Source organism: Streptopelia decaocto, assembly GCF_964273445.1.
Source record: "Streptopelia decaocto genome assembly, chromosome: 5".
Lineage (NCBI taxonomy): Eukaryota > Metazoa > Chordata > Aves > Columbiformes > Columbidae > Streptopelia > Streptopelia decaocto.
In genome coordinates, this window is record NC_138659.1 from 30,988,691 (window position 1) to 31,011,692 (window position 23,002).

The following is a 23,002-nucleotide window of genomic DNA, read 5'->3' on the forward strand; positions in this document are numbered from 1 at the left end:
GTGTATCCAATAATAAGCACAGTGTGACAGTCCTTCTGTATTTCCTCTCCTTTATTTCAGCAGTAGCTGTCAAGTAGATTTTTTTTTATTCTGCAGTAATGTAATACCTTTTTTCATCTGCAAAGGTGCATATTTTTTAGCTGATTTGGAAATTCCTGTACTGTATTATGGAAGATTTGTGTCATCTTGACTTGTAAAACAGCACAAGTCATACATCAGCACTAGTATTTGCAATGTGAAATTGCTATGGGCAGAAACCACAATGATTTAATTCTATTCAAGAGTCGAAAACGCAGTGTTCAATGGTAAAGAATCATTGTTTTGAAGGATGAGATTTTATTACTTTTATCTTTAGCGCTATCAGTTTCCATTTGGTTTGGCATGATTTGGTTTGGCCAGATAGAAATGGGATTTCTGTTCTGTTCCAGAGGGACAAGCATTTCCACTCCCAAACGTTCCGGTAAAAAGGACAAGGATTGCAGAGGTTTGAAGACTGAGCTCTTCCCTTTTCTCCGTGGCCCCTCGGTCAGATTTGACATCAAGGTTGTGGCCGACCGACAGCTCTAAGTTAGTGCTGAGTAAGTACTGCCCAGTTCCACCTCTGTTGAGGTTAGAGAAATGACAGCGTGAACGGTACCTGATCTGATTCCTGTGAAAAAATAAAAGCGCAGTGGTGTTTTGAAGACGAATGAGTCTGTCGTAGGAGGTTATTTGAGAAAACAAAGCATAAATCATAACACCTACTTGCATGGTAGGGGAGAAAAGTAGTCAGTCATGCTATTGCGAATAAACAAAGCAAGGAGGTGAAAATAGCAGGAGTGTCTGTCTGGATAATGAGAGGTTTGGATATACGGACAAACCGGGCTATTCAGGAGCAATGAAAAGAGATTTCAGAGCAGGCTTATTTTCTCATGCCATCTCCAACACACAGACAGTGCAAATAATAATGGGAACAGCAAACTGTGCTTCCAGATCTGTTCTTCATGTTTATTCTGCTTGATGTTTTTTTAAGGAAGGGAAGGGAACATCTTGCACTTTCCTGGATGGCTCAGCTTCAGTTTCTGTGACAGTTTTTGAACTGCCCTTCCTAAAAACCAATGTCACCTCAGTAAATGGAGGTAAGCAAGATACAGCAGCATTAAAAGCAATATATCAGAGCTGAAAGGAGTATAATTATCTGAATTAAAAGTGATTTCTAGGTAGTCAGTGTGTGAGCAATAAAGGAGAACGCCAGTATCATGTTACCAGACCTGACATGCAAACCGTCTCCATCTCCTCCTGAATTTCTGTCTGCTTTGGATGTCTGGCTAGCCAAGATTTTTCCTCGCAGACTTGCATCTGGTGTAAGCATGTGGAGGTGACAGCCAGCACCACGGCCTGCGCTTGTGATATCACTGCATGATCTTCTGTACTTAGGGAAAATTAAGTCATTTAAAAAACAAAACAACCAACAACAATCCCTAAAACTCACATACAAATTCAAAAAGAAAGGAGCACCATAAACAAGTTGCTGAAATAGAAAACAAGACACAGTACCCCTCCCCTCTGGCTTTATCCAAGGCTTCTTTCGCCTTTGTTTTGCTCTCGTTCTGGCATATCTAGGCCAGCATTTACTAATTACCAGGAAATGGAAAATGGTTGCTGAATAGCATTAAAGGACGAATCTCATATTTAAAGCCTGTGTTGATCTAACATGCTCCATTAAAAAAACCCACTTACTCAGAAGAACTTTAAGGAAACAAACAAATAGTGCATTATTACATAATTGGAGCTCAAGTTGGGTGCATTATCTATTATATATATACACTTACAAATCCAGCCGCATTTTACCTATTTACCCATCCCTCCAAGCGCAAGGCACAGTAATTGTTACCACACCTTCGAAACTTTCCATGGCAAGGTGTGGTCTATTGTCAGGATTATATCAGATCTTGAACTTGCATCCACAGAGAGGAAGCAGTTAGAACCTGCCAGTAACGTCAGCAGAGAGAAAGGAGAAATTTGGAAGAAGAAAGTAGAAGAAAAACTATGGAAAGCTTACCCTCCCCCCTTTTTTTCCAAGTTATTAAAAAGATTTGCATAAGGGTTTGTTTGGTGAGCTGGAAATAGGTGAGGAGAAGGGTGCTGGCATACCATCAGCTAGTAAAAGTATGCAGAATATTTGTCTAAAAGGAAGATTTACTAGTGCCTCTGGCAGTGGTGTGGCCACTAGTTTAAATTCTGGCCAGATGGGGTTAGGAATTGCCACTGTCACCAAAGCTGGCAACTGGTATGGGCACAATATTATTAGATGGACATTTGATAAGTTAAGGCATATATACAACTTTAATTTCACTTATCTAGCTGACAGATTCAGCCCAAATACCCAAATTAGCATTGTTTGGTTCATGTTTGTTTTCCAGGATGCTTGTCAAATCAGGAAATGTTGGAGTGCACTGAAAACATGTTGTTTTCCTAAAGCAACTTCTAAAAATATTGAAAATAAGAAGTACTCGGTGTATATTCAAATATTCTAAAAGGGAAGAAAATCGCTCAGTAGTGTGCAGAAGTTATTGTAATGCTAGTTTTATCAGCAGATTTGCAATAATTCCATGCGCTTATATATAGAACTGTATTAGCATTCTGTGAGAAAAAGGCTATTTCAGTCTGTTCATCCACTAAGGAGATAAAACAGACTGTTATGTCACCCTTGACAGCAACTCTGAGTCTTCCTGGATATATCTAAGAAAAGGGTTTTATAACTATCACCATATGGAGCTATAACATATGATGCAGCCTAAAGCTATTTCCTTTGAAAGCAGAGCTCTAGATTTCTGTAATAAAGCCATGGATGTAAAAACCTGTTGTGAACTTGACAAAACAAAGTATCCGACACAGGTTCTGCAATTTCCTATTAGTACCTGCGGTGGAGTATAGCGTAACCATACATTTTAATTTACCTGTGATTTTTTTTTGGCTGAAGACCTCTAAAAAGGGGCTTTAAGTACGTATGGTCCTACGGGTAACTGGTTAGTCCAGAGCCATGTGGGACTTACCAACCCAAACAGACACTGAGGTTGTGAGATTATGTCAAGCCTTAGCAGGGCAAGAAAGGATAGAGGTCTGGGAAAATGTCTAAATCAAACAGTAGTTGTTGAGCCCACTGGAATTTTTTGGATGGATGAGTATGGTGGGCTGTGCTGCCCGGAGCTCCGCCAGCTGCTCCAGGCACAAGGATATTTCAGCCAGAGGGGTTATGCTATAGAGTGCAGAATTTCCTTTCCTGGTGTCTGTTAAATAAAGCTCAGGTTGGTGTTTTTAATGCAGAAGACATCTGTTGTCTCTTATCTTCTCCAAATCTTCCTCCTGTGAGGGTCACTTGAGAGGAACAGGCTTTGACTCCCATGGGTGCAGAAATCACTTTTTGCTGTATTCTGTCCCCGCTGCGGGGAAGCCAACTGCTCTGTGAAGTCTTTTTTTCTGCTTTCTACCAGGGGCTGCAGCACCAGGACGTATCTTTTGCCATGCGTGTGCTTTTTCCCCTCGCTGTCCAGCCCTGCATGCGTGCTCCGTTGTCCCCTTTCTTGCATCTCGCCGCAGCAGATGAGGGGGCACGTCGAGCAGCGCGCACCCCCTAGCACGGGTGCACTCCATCTCTGTTTGAACCAGAGAGCAGAGGGAAAATATTCATAAGAGCAAACATCAAACCAGGCTGTTGGAAAGTATGGTGAGCATCGCAGGTTACAACAAGACCAAGAATCTTAGTTATAACATGTTCTAGCCAGATCTCCGTGTTTGGTTAAAATAATATATGTTTATACTTAGTTTGAATAAAAGATCATACACACAGTGGTATTTAACGTGAGCAGGTGTACATGTCAGGGCTTAAATTCAGTGAAGAATGTGAGCAGAATAATTGTTGGCTCCCTTTCTTGACCAGGAGTTACCATCTTATTAATTGTGAGACACAGGTTCACACAAGACGTTGTCCTGAGTAATAGCAGAGGTAATCACTGACATCAAGCAAAACAATGCTGCAATGTTAATGAGTAGATTTTTTTTAATTAACAGTCTTCAGGGGATAAGAATCATGGCCATAAATTTTAAAACATTTGCAAGGGTGCTGTACACAACCAAAGTAAATCTACTCAACCTCTGGAGCACAGCAGAGAAAAAACAGTATTAGGAGCTCAGTTTAAGGAGGTGGGGCATTACTATAAAAGGGTTGTCCTCCTAAAGGGGAACGCTATTTCCATCGGGGAAATAATATATATTAGATCACCCTACATCCATCCGTAGGTCAACACTATTTTATCAGACTAAGCTATTGCCACGCAGACTCAAGGTGTTTGGCCCCGGCTTTCTTCAGCGCTGGATGTAATAACTTTGATGGAGCACTGGTTCTTGTGATTATTTGCACCGTGATTACTTGCTGCTGTTGAGTTTTTATTTATAGGCTTACAGTACTTAATGGACACGCAGGGAATTCAGTGGCAGGAGGTGCAGTGAGTATCTGCATAAACGTATTCACATGAATAAAACAAGTTGACAGTGATTGACGCTATGGATGATTAAACTAGGGGTAGTAGGTAACTAATCATACCTGTTGAACAACCGTTAAGAACTGCAAATGCTTTTAATGATAGATTAGCTAGAATTTTCCCTACTGTTGGCATTGAGTGAGTCCCATCATCTACTCTGTCACATAGAATGGTGGAAATGCAAAAATACGGCGGATCTGGGGCTGGAGGTGGGTTCATCTGCTGCATGGGGGCCGGGGAGCACTCCAGAGATGGGGTTTCTTGCAGCTTCCCCCCCCAGGAACAGCCTGTCATTAAATTTTGGCTAAATTAATTATTATCATCAGGCTTTTTTTTTTTTCTTATGAGAGCTCATGTAGCTCGAGTCAAAGCGCATTTCTTGCTGCAAGTGCGTGAGGCTTGTGCTGCAACTGCCGTTCGTGTCTCCATTACAAGAGCAAAACCCCAATTTTCCTTTTAATGTTTCGATTTATACTTTCAAATTCTAGGAAAAAAGGATCAGTGACGTGAGAGGAAGGGTGGTGTTTGTGATTGATGCACTTGTATATCTCATGCAGGCACCGCAGCCGTACCTGTAACTGCGTGAATAATGATTGTGCTTGAGCTGGGCCTACGTAGGTGTTGAAAATCAGTCATGCAGCCATGCTTTGCTAAGCCAGGACCATCGCAAACCCTGCCTGAGCTGCTTCTGCTCGCTTACAAAAGGCCCTTGAACACAAAAACTGAGAGAGGAGAGCCAATTCCTGACTTTAAGCAAACTTTCTGTTACATGAGGGAGGAAAAAGGGATTTCAGACCTTAAAATGGTTCAGTCTTAACAGTTTCAGCCTGACCCAAAGCCCACTGAAATTGGTCTCAGCCTAACTCCAGTTCAGTGAGGATCTTTACATCATAAGGTATTATTTGGAATGGAGCAGTAGGAGGAAAAAAGGTCGATCTGAGCTAAAAGTACACAACAAACTTCTGTGTACTGTGAAAATGGGTAATAAAAGCTGTCCTAGCACACTAAACCTTCCCCCCATTTGTACTTGCATCACCTTTTTCTCTTCTAGCATCCCTGTTCAAGAATATGCTTAAAATTAACTATGCTGTATAAATTCAGGAGCCTTAATTCACATAAATGGATAGAAAAGCTGTGCTTGTTTGTCTTTTCCTTTGCGGAAGGAATGAGAGACCAGAGCCCAGGCATTGCGGTGGGGAAGAAAAGCGGTCACGTTAAAGCAGGGCATACAACAAAGTGTATAAACATGTGAAGGGATAGGAGAAGGCTTTGAAAATAATACACATAAATATAACCTAAACCCTAATACTGGAACTTGGTCAGAGCAGCTGCAGTCTTGCTAAAGTCTCCGTTATACCAACATGTTTTTACCTGCTTCGTTTTTGGCCAGAAGTCCTGCATGACCTGTTGCTGTTTGAAGATTAGTGTTAGAAATCCCGAGCAAAAATTTCTTTGCTTCTTCTTGAAACCATTGCAGAAAAGTAGAATAAATATACACTTCTCCTATTGTAAAAACACTGGAGTTATGGTTCTTAAAACGCTAGTGCAGAAAGTAAAACAAACAAACAAAAAACCCCACAGCAACTGAAAGAAAAGACAGAATTGGAAATGCGATTGACTCTTTCAGGATCCCAGCCATAACCAGAGAAGATTTATGTTTTCTTTTGAAACTGCTCATTCAGTACCAGTTTATTTTAAAACTTCATCCCGCAAACATCTAGAAGTATTAATTTCATACTTGCGAGTGGTTATTAATTTCAGTGGATGTGAGATCACTGTCTAAATTCTGCTAAACTACTTCATGTTTAGTTTACTAAAGCTGGGAACTGTGGGGTTGACTGGTTGCTGTTGAGACAATTTACCTGGGGAAGATTATAAGCCTATCAATCAAAGCTGCTTCTAATATCTTTATTTTCCCCTGAATATTAACTTCTTTAAGTGACCAACATTTCCATGTCTTACAGAATGTTAAACACCCAGCAGATGACAGCTGCACTTTCTGGAAACACCCAGTAATCCAACGTTCCCTGAGGGACAGCGGGAAGCACAGAACTAAGAGCTCATCAATTGTTTAGTTGGATTCTGAGTCACATGGTGAAAAGGTCAGTGTAAATTGGGCATGCGTTTTATAATTAGTTTCCAGAGATTAGTGATATGCTAATGACCCAAATTCCAAGAGTTGTTCTTAGTGCACACAGAGGGCATGCGGGTATATTGGATTCAGAGTCTCGGCAGTACAGGAGCAAATATGGACTTCAGAAGGAAAGAAAACAGAGCTGAAGTTATTTTAAAAGAGACGATAGTTTTGGAAGTTAAAAAGGAATATATTAAAAGAGGAAAACAAAATGACTAGAACAGTGTGAAAGACACTAAATAGCCTCAGTAAACCAAATAAGCAAGATTTGCACTTCTGTTGGCTTCTGCTTCACATATAATCGCTTAAATTATTAGGTTTTCGTAGTATATGATTAACTCTTTCCCAGTCATCCGTATCTCCCATGAGACTGTACCCAGTTAGATTATCCAGGCCGTGCTGGTGGGTGCCCGTAACCTTGTTGCTGAAATGGAGCACAACCTTATTTTGTTCTGTCAGCTCAACAGCACAAGCGTTGCCCTCCCTCCGTCCCTCCCAAAAGGCACGGCAGGCACAGAGAGGGAAGAAATCCTGAGGGATTATATCAGTGTCACGGCATTAACACTTAGTTGATGACAACTGTAAGGATTAATTCAAGCTGGTGAAATCCTTCTTAGCTAGAATAGGAACCAGCAAACCATCTGGTGGAAAGAGCAGTATGACAGGGCCAAAAGGAAATACTGTCTAAGCAGTCAAAGGAAAAAATAAACCTTTCCGCAGACTTTTGGGAACTGTTGCGTTTCCGAAGCGTCTGGCCACAGCAAGTGACAGTTTTGATTGTGGTGGTTTAAATAAATAGCGTGGCAAAATATTGTGTTTGTGGCTCAGGAAAAAATCAGATTTTAAGCTTTTAAATTTAGTATAATAAAGCACAATACTTGCATAGAAAGACTACGTAAAAAAATGGTGCATTCTGTGAAATAATATTGTGCCATACAATCTGTTTTCCTGCTAATATCTGTTCTGTTGCCAGATTGCTACCTGCAGCAGAAATGCTGCATAACTACATTATTTTATTGCTTCCTTATTGAATGATCTTTACAGGTAAATCTCTTTTCCTCTGCTGTTCTCTCCTACTTTCCCTCCTTTGAGAGAGGGGCTGTTGGTCTCTGTACGCACTTTGCTTTACCCTGAGGCGGAATAAATGAAGTGTGTGTAATCACAAAGACAAAGTACAAGTGACCCAGATATCCAGGTGAGGTCAGTATCACAGCTCTTGGGGTAGGAGAGACAGGCTGGCCTACAAAGGCAAGGTGATCAGCCTCGTAAACTGCTTTGAGGTTACCTCTCCAGGAATTAAGTGTCTTTGTCTCTGGAGAAGATCAGACAATGTGAATTGGATTTATGGTGACGTCTCTCCTCTGCGATGTCACTTTGCTGATGTTTATACTAGAAATAAGGTCTTGCTTCTGATGCGTTGGAGCTTGGTTCACTTGTTTCAGCCACTTTATAAATAGAGGAATCTAATTTACAGCCTCTGTTTTCTGAGATGTGTGCTGCCACCATTGACTTATGTAATACATAACGGCAATTGCCTCCCTGTGAATGATTGCTGGTGACACCACGTGCAGTCTCACGGGAAGGAAGTTTCCGAAGGGCATCCAGTAAATACATTTTTCATCCACTTGGATCTGTCGTTCCCTTTTTAGACCTAGAAATTCTCTTGTTTGCTTATCTCCGACTTGAACAGTAAAACTGCTTACGCAGCTGACACTGTTGTTCCACGGCAAGGTTTTCCTGGCTTCCTGTGCCTATGGAAAGTTTTCATCCTGCTTCTCCCCAAATATTGCCATGCAAAGGAATTTATGAATGCAGCACTCTGATGTGTAAACTAATGTAGCCTTGCAAATATAAGAACTGCGCAAAAGTGTTCGTTTTCCTGATAGAAAAACACTGAAGCGTTGGTTCACATTCCTCTTTTGTATGTGGAAGTTCTTGATGTGAAAACTTCAGAGCAAATCTGAACAGCAGAGTCCTAAGATGTGTCAGGCTTGTCCGGTACTTGCAATGAACCTGTTTATTGCAAGAGGCAATAACAATCAATGTGTTGCTACAACAGGGCACCAAATTTTCCTGAGACGTGCTGGCACGGGCAGTAGTCCTGCTCTTGAGCTCAGCCTTGCCCTCTGAATGCTGCTGGGTTTGAAAACATGTTTTCACAATATATCGTTTCATCAGTGCTCAGAAGTTTCATGGATCTTGAAAGATTGTTTTCTCTCAGTGGAGCCTAAAATAAAGCTAAATTGGGAATTTTTGGATCCAGATTTGAAATAAGAGGATCAAAGGAATCAAAATATCAGCAAAGATAAAAGAGTTTGTTTGCCAATGTCAGGTCTTACCGGTGCTACTGGGGGCTCTTTCGATCTTTGGCAATATCAAGCAGGAAGCATCTGTGTGTGCTTTCTTACAACACAAAATCACACTTTTCTGGCCTTTGCCTTACCAAAGATAGGGAGTAAGATGTCTCTTAACGTCTGTCTTTCAGAATATTGGACATACCCCAAAATCTGGAGTGACGTGGTTTGTGTCTTTTTGATCAGTTTATGGTCAGTTTGTCTCATAACATTAAAACTGTGTGAAAGGTTGGAGCCGTCCATCCCCCTTTTGCTTCGACCTGGGTGATAATCCATCAGGCTGGTCAGTTGTTCTCACAAAACAGCTGTGCCCTCAGCATGAGAAATAAATAACAGGAATGAGTCATCACAGCGAATTTACAGGAGTCCTGAAGGAAAAAATGATCTTGGAAAACTGAGTCTTGAGAACACATCTTCACAAAACATCTTGAGAAATCATAAACTGTACAGCAAGATTCCCAATGCTCTCAATAATTATTTACCAATTACTAGTTGTTAATTACTAGCTACCATAAGCACTGTGCTCCAAGCCTATCAACTCAAGACAGAACAGTAAATGCTGTATATTGGGAGGTAAAAGTACATTAAATTATTGTTTTTTAGGCATCATGAGAATAGACATGCTGATTCGGACCAAGGTCTTGCACAGCCTCTTACTTTGACTCCAGTATTGGACAGAAGTGGATGGATGACAAGAAAGAAGTAAAAAGAGGGTAAGTATAATATATATCATCTTTCCCTCTCTTCCCCCTGCCTATCGCATGTACTCTGCCAGATGCCTTGAGATTTTGCTTATTAAAAATGGAAAAGGCAGCAAATGGAAAGAGCAACAAAGGTACAGAGAACATCCATGTGAGATTCGACAGAGTAGAACTCCACAGCCAAAACCCAGAAAGAGACAGTTCATTACGTAGCTTATGGTAGACCTGTGCAACTCTTCACCAAAGGGTGCTGTACGTGCACAAAATTAACGTTCGTTTGAAATATATTTGGACAAGTGCTTTGGAAAGGCCCAGCAATCTTGGTTTGTTCTGAAGTTGACTTCTTCCATCTTCACAGGTTCTTCCAGCACAAGAACTGGTGCATAAGATGAATAGTTGACTCTTATTCACCTCCTCCATACGTAAACAGCTAAAATATCCCCTTTAAGTCAAATGTTTTCTGTGCTGTAGAGTTTCCACTCAATCATTCTTCATATAGAAGTTGTTTCATACATTTAATCATCCTCATTGCTCTCTCGTGAACCTTTTAAATGCTTTACGTTTCACCAAAGCTTCACAGAGCGCTCAGTGTGAAAGAACCCCGGCTGGATGTAATGGCATCGTGTTATTTTCTGTTTCATGGTGTATTGCTTTCGTAATAACTCCCGAGGCATGGCTATCCTTTCTGACAGCTGCCAGCCACCGAGCTGATGAGTTTATGAAAATCTGCATCTAAACCCTCGTGCTTGCTGTGTCTGTTTTCCCGTAGTTGCTCAAAATGTTGATTTAATAATCCCAAAACTAATGAATAGTATTTTTCATTACAGCTATTTACAAGATCATACTCGCATATCCATGCTGAATTTAATTAACTTTAATAGGTTGAGTGATTTCAATCTGCATCTTTTGGCGTCTTAAGATCTTTTCTACATTTGGCCTGAAATGAGCATTAAATATCTTGTTCTGGCAGTTTGGGGTCACCATAATCATAGCTGTGTAACACCGAATACATGAAACAGAGCTACGCCATCTGCAATTACACGAGCTTTGTCATGGATAATTAATGAGATATTATTAATACCTTCACGTTGTTGAAAGTATATTCACATGCTTATGATTAATCATAGAAATCTAAAACCGGGAAGCAATATTAGTGTACATGTTAATTTGATGTCTTGCTGCAATGAACGTAAAAATATAGACATAAATCTTAAGACAACCTTCTCTGAAATGGCTACTAAAAAAAGGAAAATCCTGTGAGAATCTATGTAAGTTCTACAAAGTTCTTCCATGATCTGGCTCTTATATTAATTGTTCAAATGAGGTCTTTTTAAAATTTGTGGAGGTGGTGTAGCCAGGAACGCTTTTCCAAAAGTGTGAGTGGATGCACAACAACAACATACAGCCGAATCACAACAACACTGCTCGTGAGGAGCTTGATTTTTTGGATGCTTATTTTTAGAACCATGTTGTTTTGATTTTTTAGCACGTTCATTTCTGTACTGGCCTGAGTTACATATTGAAAGCTGGCACAGGTTGCCACAGGGCACAGGGTTTGAGATCCTTTCTTGAGTAGCTTTTTTTCACTCCAAAAAAGATAATTGAAGAAAATTTGTGAAGTTTGACAGGCAAGAATTTGGATGCAGCTGAGGAAACAGGAAGATGAATGGTTACAAAAGGAGAACGCTGCAGCTTGATGGGAGGTTGTAATGCTGGTCTCCTGCCTTTGAAAAATATTGTGGAACCGTAAGAAAGCTCCTCACCTGAGATTCATTTTTGAGTCTATATTTGTACTTCTTTTTCCCCTGAAGTTGCTCAAGCCTGTGCCCAGACTATGATTCAGCTGCTCTCTGGGCTTGTTCTGTGTTCAGAGTGTGTTAAGGTGGCTCTGTGCTGTGCCCCACATGCAGCTAGGGTGGAATATTCTTGGTATCTCTGCTCTCTTGGACATTTTAGAAAAACGACAAAGGAAAAAATACACCTAGAGCTCTACTCTGTTACTGTCTGCTCTGTTTATGCAACAGGATCAATACAAGCTAATTGAGGTTGGCTTTTTGTTGCTGCAATTCTCTGGTTTTTCCCACGTGGCCCTTGCCAGCTGTGGGTTGCGTTCATCTCTAGCTGTCAATGCTGCTTTGCCTCCGCTGTCTCTAAATCAATATAAATGCACTGGTGTTCTCTGGGACTCTATTTTCTGAGACATCGTGGGACTCGGGGTATCGTCATGTCAGTAACTGTTGGGAGATAGTACAAAGAGCAGGGTATGTACGTTAATGTGCTGAGCTCAGTGCGTGAACGTCATCCTGTAATAAGATTGTTTCACAAATTACCTAATACCATTCATAAAAAAACTTGTTTGGGTGCTTAAAGCCCTGTTTGCCTGAGATACAGCACTTTCACCCTGTGTGCCGTTACAGTTAAAAATCAGTAATAATCAAATGGATATCACACTAATATAGGGATTTTAGAGATGTTTTAAAAATCACAGAATCATCTGATTCCATTTAATAACCTCACATTGGTTTTCAATTTTTTATTTACTCATAAATCTAGACTGCAGTATTTCCTAGTGACAGGTTTCCAGTATCTCCATCGCTGTTATTTCCCGCAACATAGCTAAACCTTTACTTGGAATACTTACTATCTCTTACTGTTTAATGCTGAGCGGGTACAAATCACTGACTCTGAGCTTCTTGAGCTCTGCCGTTGTGCTGAAAACCTGAATTTTACAAGATTTTTTTTCTGTTTGTTTTCCTTGCTTCTCTTAGTTCTTCCAGGTCCCTCGTTGGACATAGGTTACATACACATCTTGATGCAAATGCTCAGCTATACATTACTCTCCCTAAATCAGCAGCAAAGTGTGTGCATTTTGTTTGTCTTCCCCGTGCATTCTGTAGCCCTATATAGGCTAAATCTCAGTGCTTTTCCTTGTATGTTTTGGTTTTCTTTTCCTTTTTAATGCTTAGTTTTTAATATGGACATATAAGTGCATTTGGTGCTTCTTCATTACAAGTCCTAATACTGGCTGTGGAACTAAAGATGTGATCTTTGGGACTAATTCAGCTTCAGTGCAAATTTTCACTTAGCTCTACTGACTTAAATGGCACTTGGCACGATGAGGTACAAATTCTGATCCTTTTTTTGTGCTGTTTTATGGGGACCTGATGCAGGTGGTTCTGAAATGCAGCATTTTGGAAGGAGTTTTCGGCTGTTGCTCAGTCATGCCTACTAATCTGGTGATATAGGAAAAGCTTTTGTTTGCAGCTACTTGAGAAACTAGAGATATTGGCATTTTCCAGGTCTTTTGTGTTTTCCGCTGCTAATAGAAATACAGTCGGTGTCATCCACAAGTTGCTTCCATGAGCTGTGTCGGATTCAGTGTCCAGTTCAGAGTCGACCAGTCTGTGGAGTTTAAGATTAAATGTTGGGGTTTCCAATTACCCACGTTCGTAAGGTTATTAACAGGAAGGAAAGGACAACTGTGTTCTTTCCCCAAAATTTCTGAAGATTTGGATGTGCATGTCAGTCTTTCTTCTGTGCTAGTATTTCAAGCATGGATGAAGCGTAGGAATGGAAGAATCGTATCAGTAGCACTTTGTGATACCAACTGTTTGGATGACATTAAAGGGAGCTTTCAGTTTATTGGAGCGTAACTCTTGCAGCTGTAACATTGGATAAGTACATAAGGGAGAGGAAATCAATAGCCTGCTTAAGAAAATTAATCTTTGTCTGTGTTTCCAAGGCAACACAGATAAGGAAAGTAGTAACTGCCATGCTTAGAAAATGGGATCATCATATTTAAGGGGCAAATTGCTCTGGCAAAATCAAAAAGACTCTCTAGAAAAAAAACCAAAGGTATCTCTAGCAAAAGAGATACCAATTGTCTTTTTAAACTCCGCTGAAACTACCCACGTGAAGAAGAGTGAACATGATGAAACCTCTTATTTCCTAGGTGGGAAAACGACTTTGATGCAGATCAGATAATTTACCATGTGCATAATCTTAATCCTGTGTGAAGGAGTTGACTTCTAGCACAGAGGAGGGTGTCTTGTATGTAGTACGAACAAGGACCGTGTCCTCAGGGTAATTTAGATGCACTCGGCAAAATATCGGTTGTGTTGTTTGAGTATATTCTTAAACAATTAAAACATCTACCCAAAATGTTTGGGTTTTGACAGGTTCACACTGTTTTGGGATGTAAATTAATTAAAAGCTGGGGAAGAAGTTGTTTTCTGTTGTAGCTTAATCCTCAGCAATAAGAGTCCTGCTAAGACTACTTATTTAGTTTTTATATATATATATATGTATTTGCAAATCTTGTTCCTAGACCAAGATCAGTTTTCTTCAAGAGGTGTTATGTGAGCCAATGCCCTTCTCTTCAAGTGAAATAGAATTGGATCACTCTTCTGGATCGATTACTATGGGCTATATTGATTGCATGGTTTCTTAGGAAGAAAGACGAAAAACCAATAGTTCTTCTGGTTGTTTTCTATTGATTTAACATTACACAGTAGCATGATTTGGAAGCTGCTAAGAAAAAGATTGGACCTTTTCTTGTGTCTGATGGAGTAAGATGAGAGGATATAATAAGTTTTATTATATGTATTGTCTTCTCGGGCATTGCATTTTGTGGCTAAGGGTCCCTGAAAAATCAATTTTCTCCTGCAGAAGTAAGAATGAAAAATTCTTTGTGGAAACTTTTACTCACCTGTGTGAATTTTTATGATTCACTGTTTGAAAGTGAATTTAATGTTCTTATGTTCATAAATTCAGGTATTTTTAATTATTACTCTTGCATTCTTCCTTTCCTTCCTTCTACTATTTTTTTTTTTTCATTTGGACAAGGCTTGCAAGATGATATTTAGGTCTCCTACATGTTTTCCTTTACATGTTTTCCTTTTGACATCGTTACTTCTGCAGATTGGAAAGACAATTGGAAAAGAGACTTTTTTGGGGAAAAAAGAGGGAGGTGAAGAAGTGGCAAACCAACACTTTCATTATGCTTGAGGGCAAAAAAAGGTCTGAATGGAAATCCAAATATCCGTTTTTGCACTATTAGTGCTCCATTTAGCGCTCTCACTGACTAATTATTAGTCACCTTGACAGCATCTGAGTTGCTCTTTTACCTGTAAAAGTTTGGACTATAATGACAGGGCAGTGTGGAAATGCTTGTGTTTGTATCCATCACCCTCCTGTGGATAAGTTTAGGCCTGGAGTCTTGTGGGGTCGCATTTGCAAAGCGTCTTTAATAATAAATATCGATTTAAAGCGGGAATAGCAGTAGGTGCCAGCGTGACTTGGGGGGTAGGGGCGGGGGTGTTGTGCTATTTTGCGTGCTTGTTTATCTAATTGAATAGAAATCCCATCCATCATGGGATTACGGTATTCGCCAAGGATGCCTGTGGGCTTTTAAAGCATTGACTTTTTGACATCACTGAAAATGGGAAGTGGGATGCTTGCATGCTGTGGCTTATGGAATATAAGGCTGAATAATTAAGTCTTTAACATACTGGGCTTCTTAATTAGTATTAGCTGTAGCTGATAAGATATATGGGCAGGGTGTGTGCATTTATATATGGAAGAGAGAAAGAGCAAAAGAGAGTGAAAAAGAAGAATAGGGGTGAAAAAAAGGGAAAGAAGTACAGGAAAAGAAAACAAAACAAAGGGAAAAATAATCTTGTGCAATCCCTTGTATGTTGAAGGCCTGGACAGCAGGAGGAAACCTCTCAGGCAGCGCAGTGTAATGCCTGATAAGGAGTGAAGCAAACAATGCTCTTTGAAACCCCAGCAAGGTAAGAGATCTAAAGATTCAGATTACCTGATTTGACCCGGGTGCTGCTTTGCCAAAGCTTAGGGATCAAAGGAGACACTGCCCGGACAAAAGTCTTCCTGAAAGACACGACGGGAGAGGTTGTTGCCTGCGGTGATATGACATGTACTGATTGAATCGAGTTCCTCGGTAGGCAGGGTGTCACTTGGATGACAGGGTTAGTCAGGTTTATGCAGGTTCTTGAAGGAAATGTCACAGACAAGGAATGTGTTTCTGTTTTTGCACTGTCTTGATTTTGGCAAATCAGCTCCGCATCGCAAGGATTAATCCACTTGCGTAAACCAGCAAAATCTCTGCCTACTGGTACCCCAAAAGCAGCAGTATTTACCAATCCTGCTAAACATCACAGCTATACCACCAAGCAGGCTTATACCTACCTGTGTGATCTGGCCTTCCCCTGGCAAAATGGAGACGTGGACATCTGGCTTTAGAGCCCTCAGATTTTCGTTTGGTTACAACAGATCATTTAGTGCGACCCCGTGCACTGAGGAAGCTGTTCTGCAGCAAAGGAATTGAGGCCGGTAGCGGGAATCACAAATGGAGTGCTAATCAGCAGTGATCTGCTGTGACCGAGCAGGTAAAGATTGTATGAGACTATGAATAAGGAACGTTACTTGAAAAGTGTAGTCATGGATCTGCTCCACTTAGCATTAGTAAGAGCTTGGCTGGAGACAGAGGTCCAGCTTTGGATGCTGCATTTCAGGAAAGACGTGGGCTGATTGGAGAGACACAGTGAGTCAGAGCTCTAAGAAATACAGTTCTTAGGGAAAGGTTAAACCAACTCTGATTCTTTCAGTTTACAAACAACTGAAGGGAGTGGGGCATAAAGCTGTAAGACGTTAAAAAGCTGCTGCAAAAAGAAAGGTAAACATTGTGTCCTCTATGTCTGCAGTGTACAAGACTAAAAAACCCACCCTCTAATAACATTAAGTGAGATTTGGGTTGTTTTTTGGAAAAGTTCTTCTAGGGGTAAACGTGATTAAGCTTGGGGGGGGGGGGCAGGGAAGACATAGGGAGCATGTGGAATCACTTTACCATAAGAGGATTTTGAGAATAAGTTTGACAAACAACTGGAAGCAATAGTATTGACAGAACTGATCGTGCGGGTCAAAGGGGTAGATACGATAGTCACTTTAGGGTCCTGTTTCTTTCCTTTTTGACCTGCTTTTCAATTTGTCAAGACACCTTTGAGTTCTGTGCTCCAAAGCATATGCAATTGCTTTGCAAATTCTGTAAGCAGGCTTTCTCTGTTCTCATCCCAGCCACTGCATTAAGAGATGACTTCTAAACTCACCCTACGTCTGATATGATTCCGCTTGCGATAATCTTTGGGTTTGATAATCAATCTTCTACATTTAGAGATGAATTCTTTTCAGTGAGTTGCACATCCGTATGAGAATGTCCTGGGGGAATGTGCCTTACCAGGGCAGGGAAAATCCTCTGTGGCTTCCCCTCCTGCCACTGGACCACTTGTCCCATCCAAGAAAGTCAGTACGTTGCTTGGAAATAACTTGTTGCCTTTTTAAAGTTGACCTGTCTTCTTGTTTCATATTTGTGCATGAGTTTTTGAGGGATTAAAGGGATCTGATACATTACCTCAGATTTCCTTTTACCTTTGTTTTGTTTTGTTTTGTTTTAAGGTAGTGGTGTATTTACTCAACATATTGCAAATCAAATCCTGGTTTAGAACGCTTAGGTAAACAGCCCATATCTCTGCAAGGACACAACACACGTTGTACTTTATTGGACAGGCCTCATCTAGTGATCCGAGTAAAAAAAAGGGAATGGTTTAGCCCTTTTCTTTGCAGAAAGTGCTGCACAGAGCTACGTTCTGGATGGGAGTGGGGTGAGTCCAAGAATGAATATTGGAACTGCACAGTGGTTGTACACACTTTTGGGGCAACCTGACCAGAACTTGTGCTGTTTTCTGTTCCACTGTACGTATTTCAAAGGAAACAGGAGTGTTTCCAAGTTCCAGGAGTGGAGCTGGCACTTCCGAGAGTGCAATCTTGATTCAAACTGAAAACAAACCTCGAGGAGGAGGGGCAGTTTTTCTCTGACGATGGGAAAAATGACCTTGCCGAACACCAGCTCCCTTTGCTTGCTCCTTTCCCCACTGGACAGCAGGAATTCAAATACCTGTGGCAGGAGTGGGTTATCTGCTCAGCTCCGTGTCCTCGAGATGCAACCATTGCTCCCTGGATCCCTGCCAGCATGGCCTTAACCCAGGCAAAACAGAAACTTCTGCCTTTGAACTCTTACCTTCTGCTTCCCAGCGGATTTTTTATAGACTTGCTTATTTTGTGGCCGGGTTGACATCAGGATAAGGGTCGTTAAAACAAATAGATTTCAGGTGATCAAAAACATCAACACAATGTGAGCACAAGGAGTAGGTGAAGTGTGAAGCTGAGGGAACACTCTGTGCGGCCTTGGGAAGGGAAACAGAAATAGCCTATTCCCATAGTAACTCCGCTAAACTATTGCTACTATTTATCTATTGTGTACAAAACAAGTGGTGGGAGGTAGCACAGTTCAATTAGCATTGAAGTAGATCCAATTTTATGTAGCACTCTGGATTTTTGCCATTCATCAGATGTTCAAGGCACTTTGAAAGTAGCTGACAGCAAGCTGGCTAAAGACAGGGAGATGCAAGATTTCCATCCATCTCTCTCCTTAGCTGTACAGAGTAGCCTTGAATAAACTTCTATAGAATAAAATAAACCTGCTAGTTGTTTGGGGAAATTCTTCCAATAAACAGAAGACACCATATTTCTCCTTACTCTGCATTCAAGACAAATATTACAACAGTGTCCAGGAACGGCTATGGGATAATCTATGATAGCTACAGAAAGAGCAAACTTCTCATTTGCTTTGAGGAGTCTGTGCTCATATTTTCCCTTGCCTCTGTGTTAATCTATTTCTGCTTGGGTCACCTGTTTTAATAACAGTTCTTGCTGTAATATGTAGGTGTTTTTATGGGGTTTATGATATGTTTTTCTATCCCTGGCTTCTTCTCTGTTTCTCTGCGGAGTACAACCACCAAAGGACAAAGCGGTTCTTCAATGGAAATGTGTCCTTATGGCTGCTCATTTCTGACTCTCAGGCTGCCAAAACCCAACAATATCCAAATGTTATGGAAACTTCTTGCTGCTTCCACATCTCCTGCTGCTTTCACACATCTCCGGGTGGTAGGAGCTGAGGCTGAGTCTCCGCCAGCAGTTTTACATGTATCACATCAGTCATTTGCCTACTATGATAAGTAGTTCCCACTGGTATCAGCTAGAAAATGTGGTTACCATGCGTGCTCGGGATGTTTTTCAATGTTGGCAGCAAATGCCATTGGCTCAGGTTCACGTGGAAACACTTCCATGGCTCACTGGTCTTGTGCTGGAGTGACCTATCAATATGTAAACCAAGCCTGGATTGTACTTTGAATGCTCCAAACGAGGTCACTAAGACTGCAGTTGATTAAAAATTTACTTTTGTGAAAGGCATGACACACTAAATAGGCCACGTGTCCAAGTCCGATAAGGCAGAAAGACAAAATACATGAGGCTTTCAGGCTTGGGAAATATATCAATATTTGTTGTGGTAAAGAAAAACAACTTGGAAAACTTTTTTTCATGAAGGGAAGCGAACTGTTGCAAAAATGTGAATTTAATGAGTTATATAAAGTTATTCCTTTTACTCTCTAAGTACAAATGTCAAACAAACTGAGGATTAGAGAGGAAATACTTGAATTTGCAGACGGAGCCTCTAACACGCTGCTTCTTTTAGCTGTTATGCAAATATATCTGGTAGTAACTCAGTGGTTTCACTGTTTCCCCTTCTTGGACAAAGTTTGGTGTAAGAGTTTGAATACTTTGCAGTGGTTGCCAGTGGCTCTAGAGAAGCAAAAATACTCCTTGGTGTCCATTTCATCACTGTTTATAAGGCAGGATGACCTGAAAGGCCTGTGTTGAGAGCTCACCGAAAATCTCATTTAAAAGCCTGTGCTTATGTTAAAAGAGAGAGACTTGGATGTAGATCTGAATGCAGTATCAAAACTTAATCTGAAATCCTATTTGGAACCTTACCTTAACCTTTTAGGACTTTTGTCTGTCTCTAAAGAGCTTGGTAAGGTGAGGAAGGGCCGACACCAAAAGCCAACACAAGGCATCGCTGATCAGACACTTTTCTATTGTTAAGAGGTAAATAGAAAGAAACAGAGGTATAGGTGGGAGTTTTGGGTCTTCCTGCATTAGTATCCTCAGAGAAAGAACAAATCGTTAGAGTTCAGGCAAATTAAATGTTTGCAGGTTTATTTTAGTGGCCTAAATGAAATTAGAATTCCAACCAATCAGCCCTAGCTCATTATGTTTGTAATACAGTGAAGGCATTTTCTCACAGCAAATGTTTCCTTTGTTATATTGATAAAAATGACTGTGTTGGTCCTAGAAGGAAAATATTTTCAGAGTCTGCTGCTTTCTTTTAGAATTCTGCATTGAAATCTCCCATGGGGTTACTTTGCTGATAAGCTGTGCTCTCATTGGAAAGAAATTATTAGTTCAGATGAAGCACAAGTCCAGAAAAATAGCCTATGAATGGGTTTTTTTAGCTGATGTTAGCTGAATTTAAACAATATTATGGAGGGAAGAAGGGAAGGAACATTGTGATCAGTTTTCCATCAGTTACATTGAGCTGAAATGATATCAACATCACAGATTTTGGGAGATTTGTTGTCCTGCTTTCCTCTTGCTCAAGCTGGTAAAGATGCTGGCTAGAGAGTGAGCTGCTGCTGGTCTGTTCTGGGAAAGCTTTGCCTTTGGGATCACGTTTTCTAAACAGAAATACAAGCAACTCAAATTAAAAAGAAATCATTTCATGTTTATTGCTTGGGTTTTTATTAAATGCTTGGTTTTATCCTCGTAAGACCTTTTTGCTTTGCTGTTGATGATTTATTTTATTATGGATTGCAGCGTTAATAATTTGCAAGATCACCTGGTGAATGGACTAGATGCTTCAATTTAACATTTTAGAAAGAAAACAAACCAAATCACCGTTAGAGACTTTGATACACAGGGTCATTGATTCATCTGCTAAAGCTGACAATAAACAAATGACTCATTTCAAACATTTGGCCAAGTGCTCAAGCAGTATCGCTGCATGGATGTGAATGTCCCTAACCCCATGGCAGCCCTGCTGCACCGCTTCTTCAGTCCCAAAGATTATTTTAAACCACATAAATGCAGTATTACTCGTTAACCCAGCCTTTGGTGACAAAGGGGGTACTTGGCCACTTGCGCTGTGAGGTATTTTTCCACATTTACCTTGTGTGTTATCCTTTCCCCCTCTCATTTACATACGGCGTATTGCCATTTGGGGCAGAATTACAGCTTGGAACACTTAAAAAAACCCCAACACAAAACACAACCAACCAACCAACATAAGAAATGAAATCAAATACCACATAGATTGCAAGTGAAACTCCTGAATACTTGTTCTTGAGTCTTTTACAGGCTTATTCTGTGACACTGATCCAGTTGCCTAGAGGACTGTGTTCATTTTAGGGTTCACAGTGGTTTGTGTGAATATAAGCCAAGACTTTTGGTGTTATCACTAAAATTCACTTTTGGAGAAGATGGGGCTAAAAGGAATCCAAAAGAAACATCTTAAAGCCACAGTGGCTCTGAGCCACGACAGAGCTTCTTGCTTTGCAGTTCTTCATCTATGGCCCATTGTCCGTCCATGAGGTATTTTATGATCCTTGATGATGCATTCTGTGCAAGATGGAATTTCTTTTCCCCCTCTAAACCCATAAAAAGCCCTGCATTTTCAGGTACATCTTCCTCACTCTGACACATATATACCTACATCTTAGTTTCACTGCTCAACCCAGTGTTTCACTGTTCACCACTCTTAAATGGGTAGGTATTTGAGACCCTGTCTAATCTGTGTTTAGCAAGTAACTCTTTTTTTTTAAAAAAAAAGTCAAAATCAGGATCTGAGCATCACTGAACACAATATCAACTAGCTTGAGCATCTAGCTGTGGATCCCCATTTTACAGTTACACCCCCTTTGCATTAATATTTTCTTGAGCTGTTGCAATGCAAACCCCCTGTATCTGGTTAGTGTTAGTTTTAAGCAGCCTTGCTGTCCTATGAAATAGGTGTATTTGGTTGCAGGTGCAAGGAGGAAGCGTTGCTACATTTTGGTCCCATGCCATTAGCCAGTTTACACTATTTACTATTACATACCAATAATATAGCAAAAGTTACTCCTGCAGGTCAATGAGTACCCTGTGTGCCTCTGGTTTAAGGACAACATGTAAACCTGACAGTGCACAGGGAATCCAGCTGATCAGACTCTTAACTGAGAATGGTTTTTCTCTTGTGCTGAAGCCGGAATCCAACGTTGCGATGGTGGAAACTTATCATTTACAAGTTCATTTTAGTCATTATCAAGATTTGTGCCAGCTGAGTTCCTTTGAGATACAGATTCCTCAAAAAATGATGTTAAATGCCTTGTTACTCATCCATTCTTGCCCTTGGTTAGCACTGTGTATCTTCTACTGCTTTAGCAATTGTGGAAATGATTGATGGGTCATCAGCCAAAATCGCAGAACAAACTCTACCCCTTCAAAATGGACACTGCAAAAATCTGGACTCCAAGTCCTCTTTGGCGTAACAGAATTTTCCTGAAGCTCAGTGTGTGCGTACGTGTGAAATCTAGAAACAGTGTTAGGTATGGTGTAATAACTGAGGTTACTTCTAACTGCAGATCTGGGGTTTACATCTATTGGGTGGTTTGATCTGAGTTTCTCTGAATGTTATCAGTCCTGTAGCCAGTGCTGTTCTGGAAAGCAGTGGGAGTTCTGTCTATCCTGGACTTGATCAGCAGTTTTTTGCGTGGCTGTGGGGGAAAACGGACGTCAGACGATGACTTAATTGGTAAGAGATGCCAGCGTATACTTTTCTTTGGTATCAAGATTAAAACTAAGAGTCCATTTTCTTCTGCCTTCTCTGTTTTGAGGCCATTTAAGGAGTATTCTGCAAGATCCATCAGAGCAGTCCTGTGCTGGGATTTACAGCAGGAGACAGAACTAAAAACTGCCCCATTTCTGGGAAAGCTCGTGCACTTGAACTCAAAGGTACATAACCATGTGTACATCCACAGGTCCCATGTCCAGCTCCAGGTGGGGACACAAGAACATGTCCAGCTCTCTTTTGATGCTTAAGAGAGAGGGTTTAAAGGGCCACGGTGTGAACCATTTCATACCATTCATCTGTTACAGTATTCTACTAGATAAATAATCAAATACACTCAATTTGAAGGGCCAACACTATTGCGACAAGTGTCAAAGAAGATAGTTTCTAATAGGCAAAAACCGTTTTCTCTTTTTCATTGTACGTAATAAAAAATATACACTATTGAGCTAAGATTGTGGTAGTGATCTTCTAAATACACGGCTATATAGTTAATA

The 23,002-nt window shown here is 40.6% G+C and overlaps 1 long non-coding RNA gene across 1 annotated transcript in view; it reads left to right on the top strand.

Moving 5' to 3' along the window:
• The first annotated feature begins 467 nt into the window (after positions 1-467).
• LOC309439590 overlaps positions 468-23,002 on the top strand; it is a 34,866-nt gene continuing 12,331 nt past the window's right edge. The window contains exons 1-3 of the long non-coding RNA XR_014184034.1: positions 468-578; positions 6,485-6,622; positions 9,612-9,721. This is a non-coding gene — a long non-coding RNA (uncharacterized lncRNA). The remainder of the gene's footprint in view (positions 579-6,484; positions 6,623-9,611; positions 9,722-23,002) is intronic.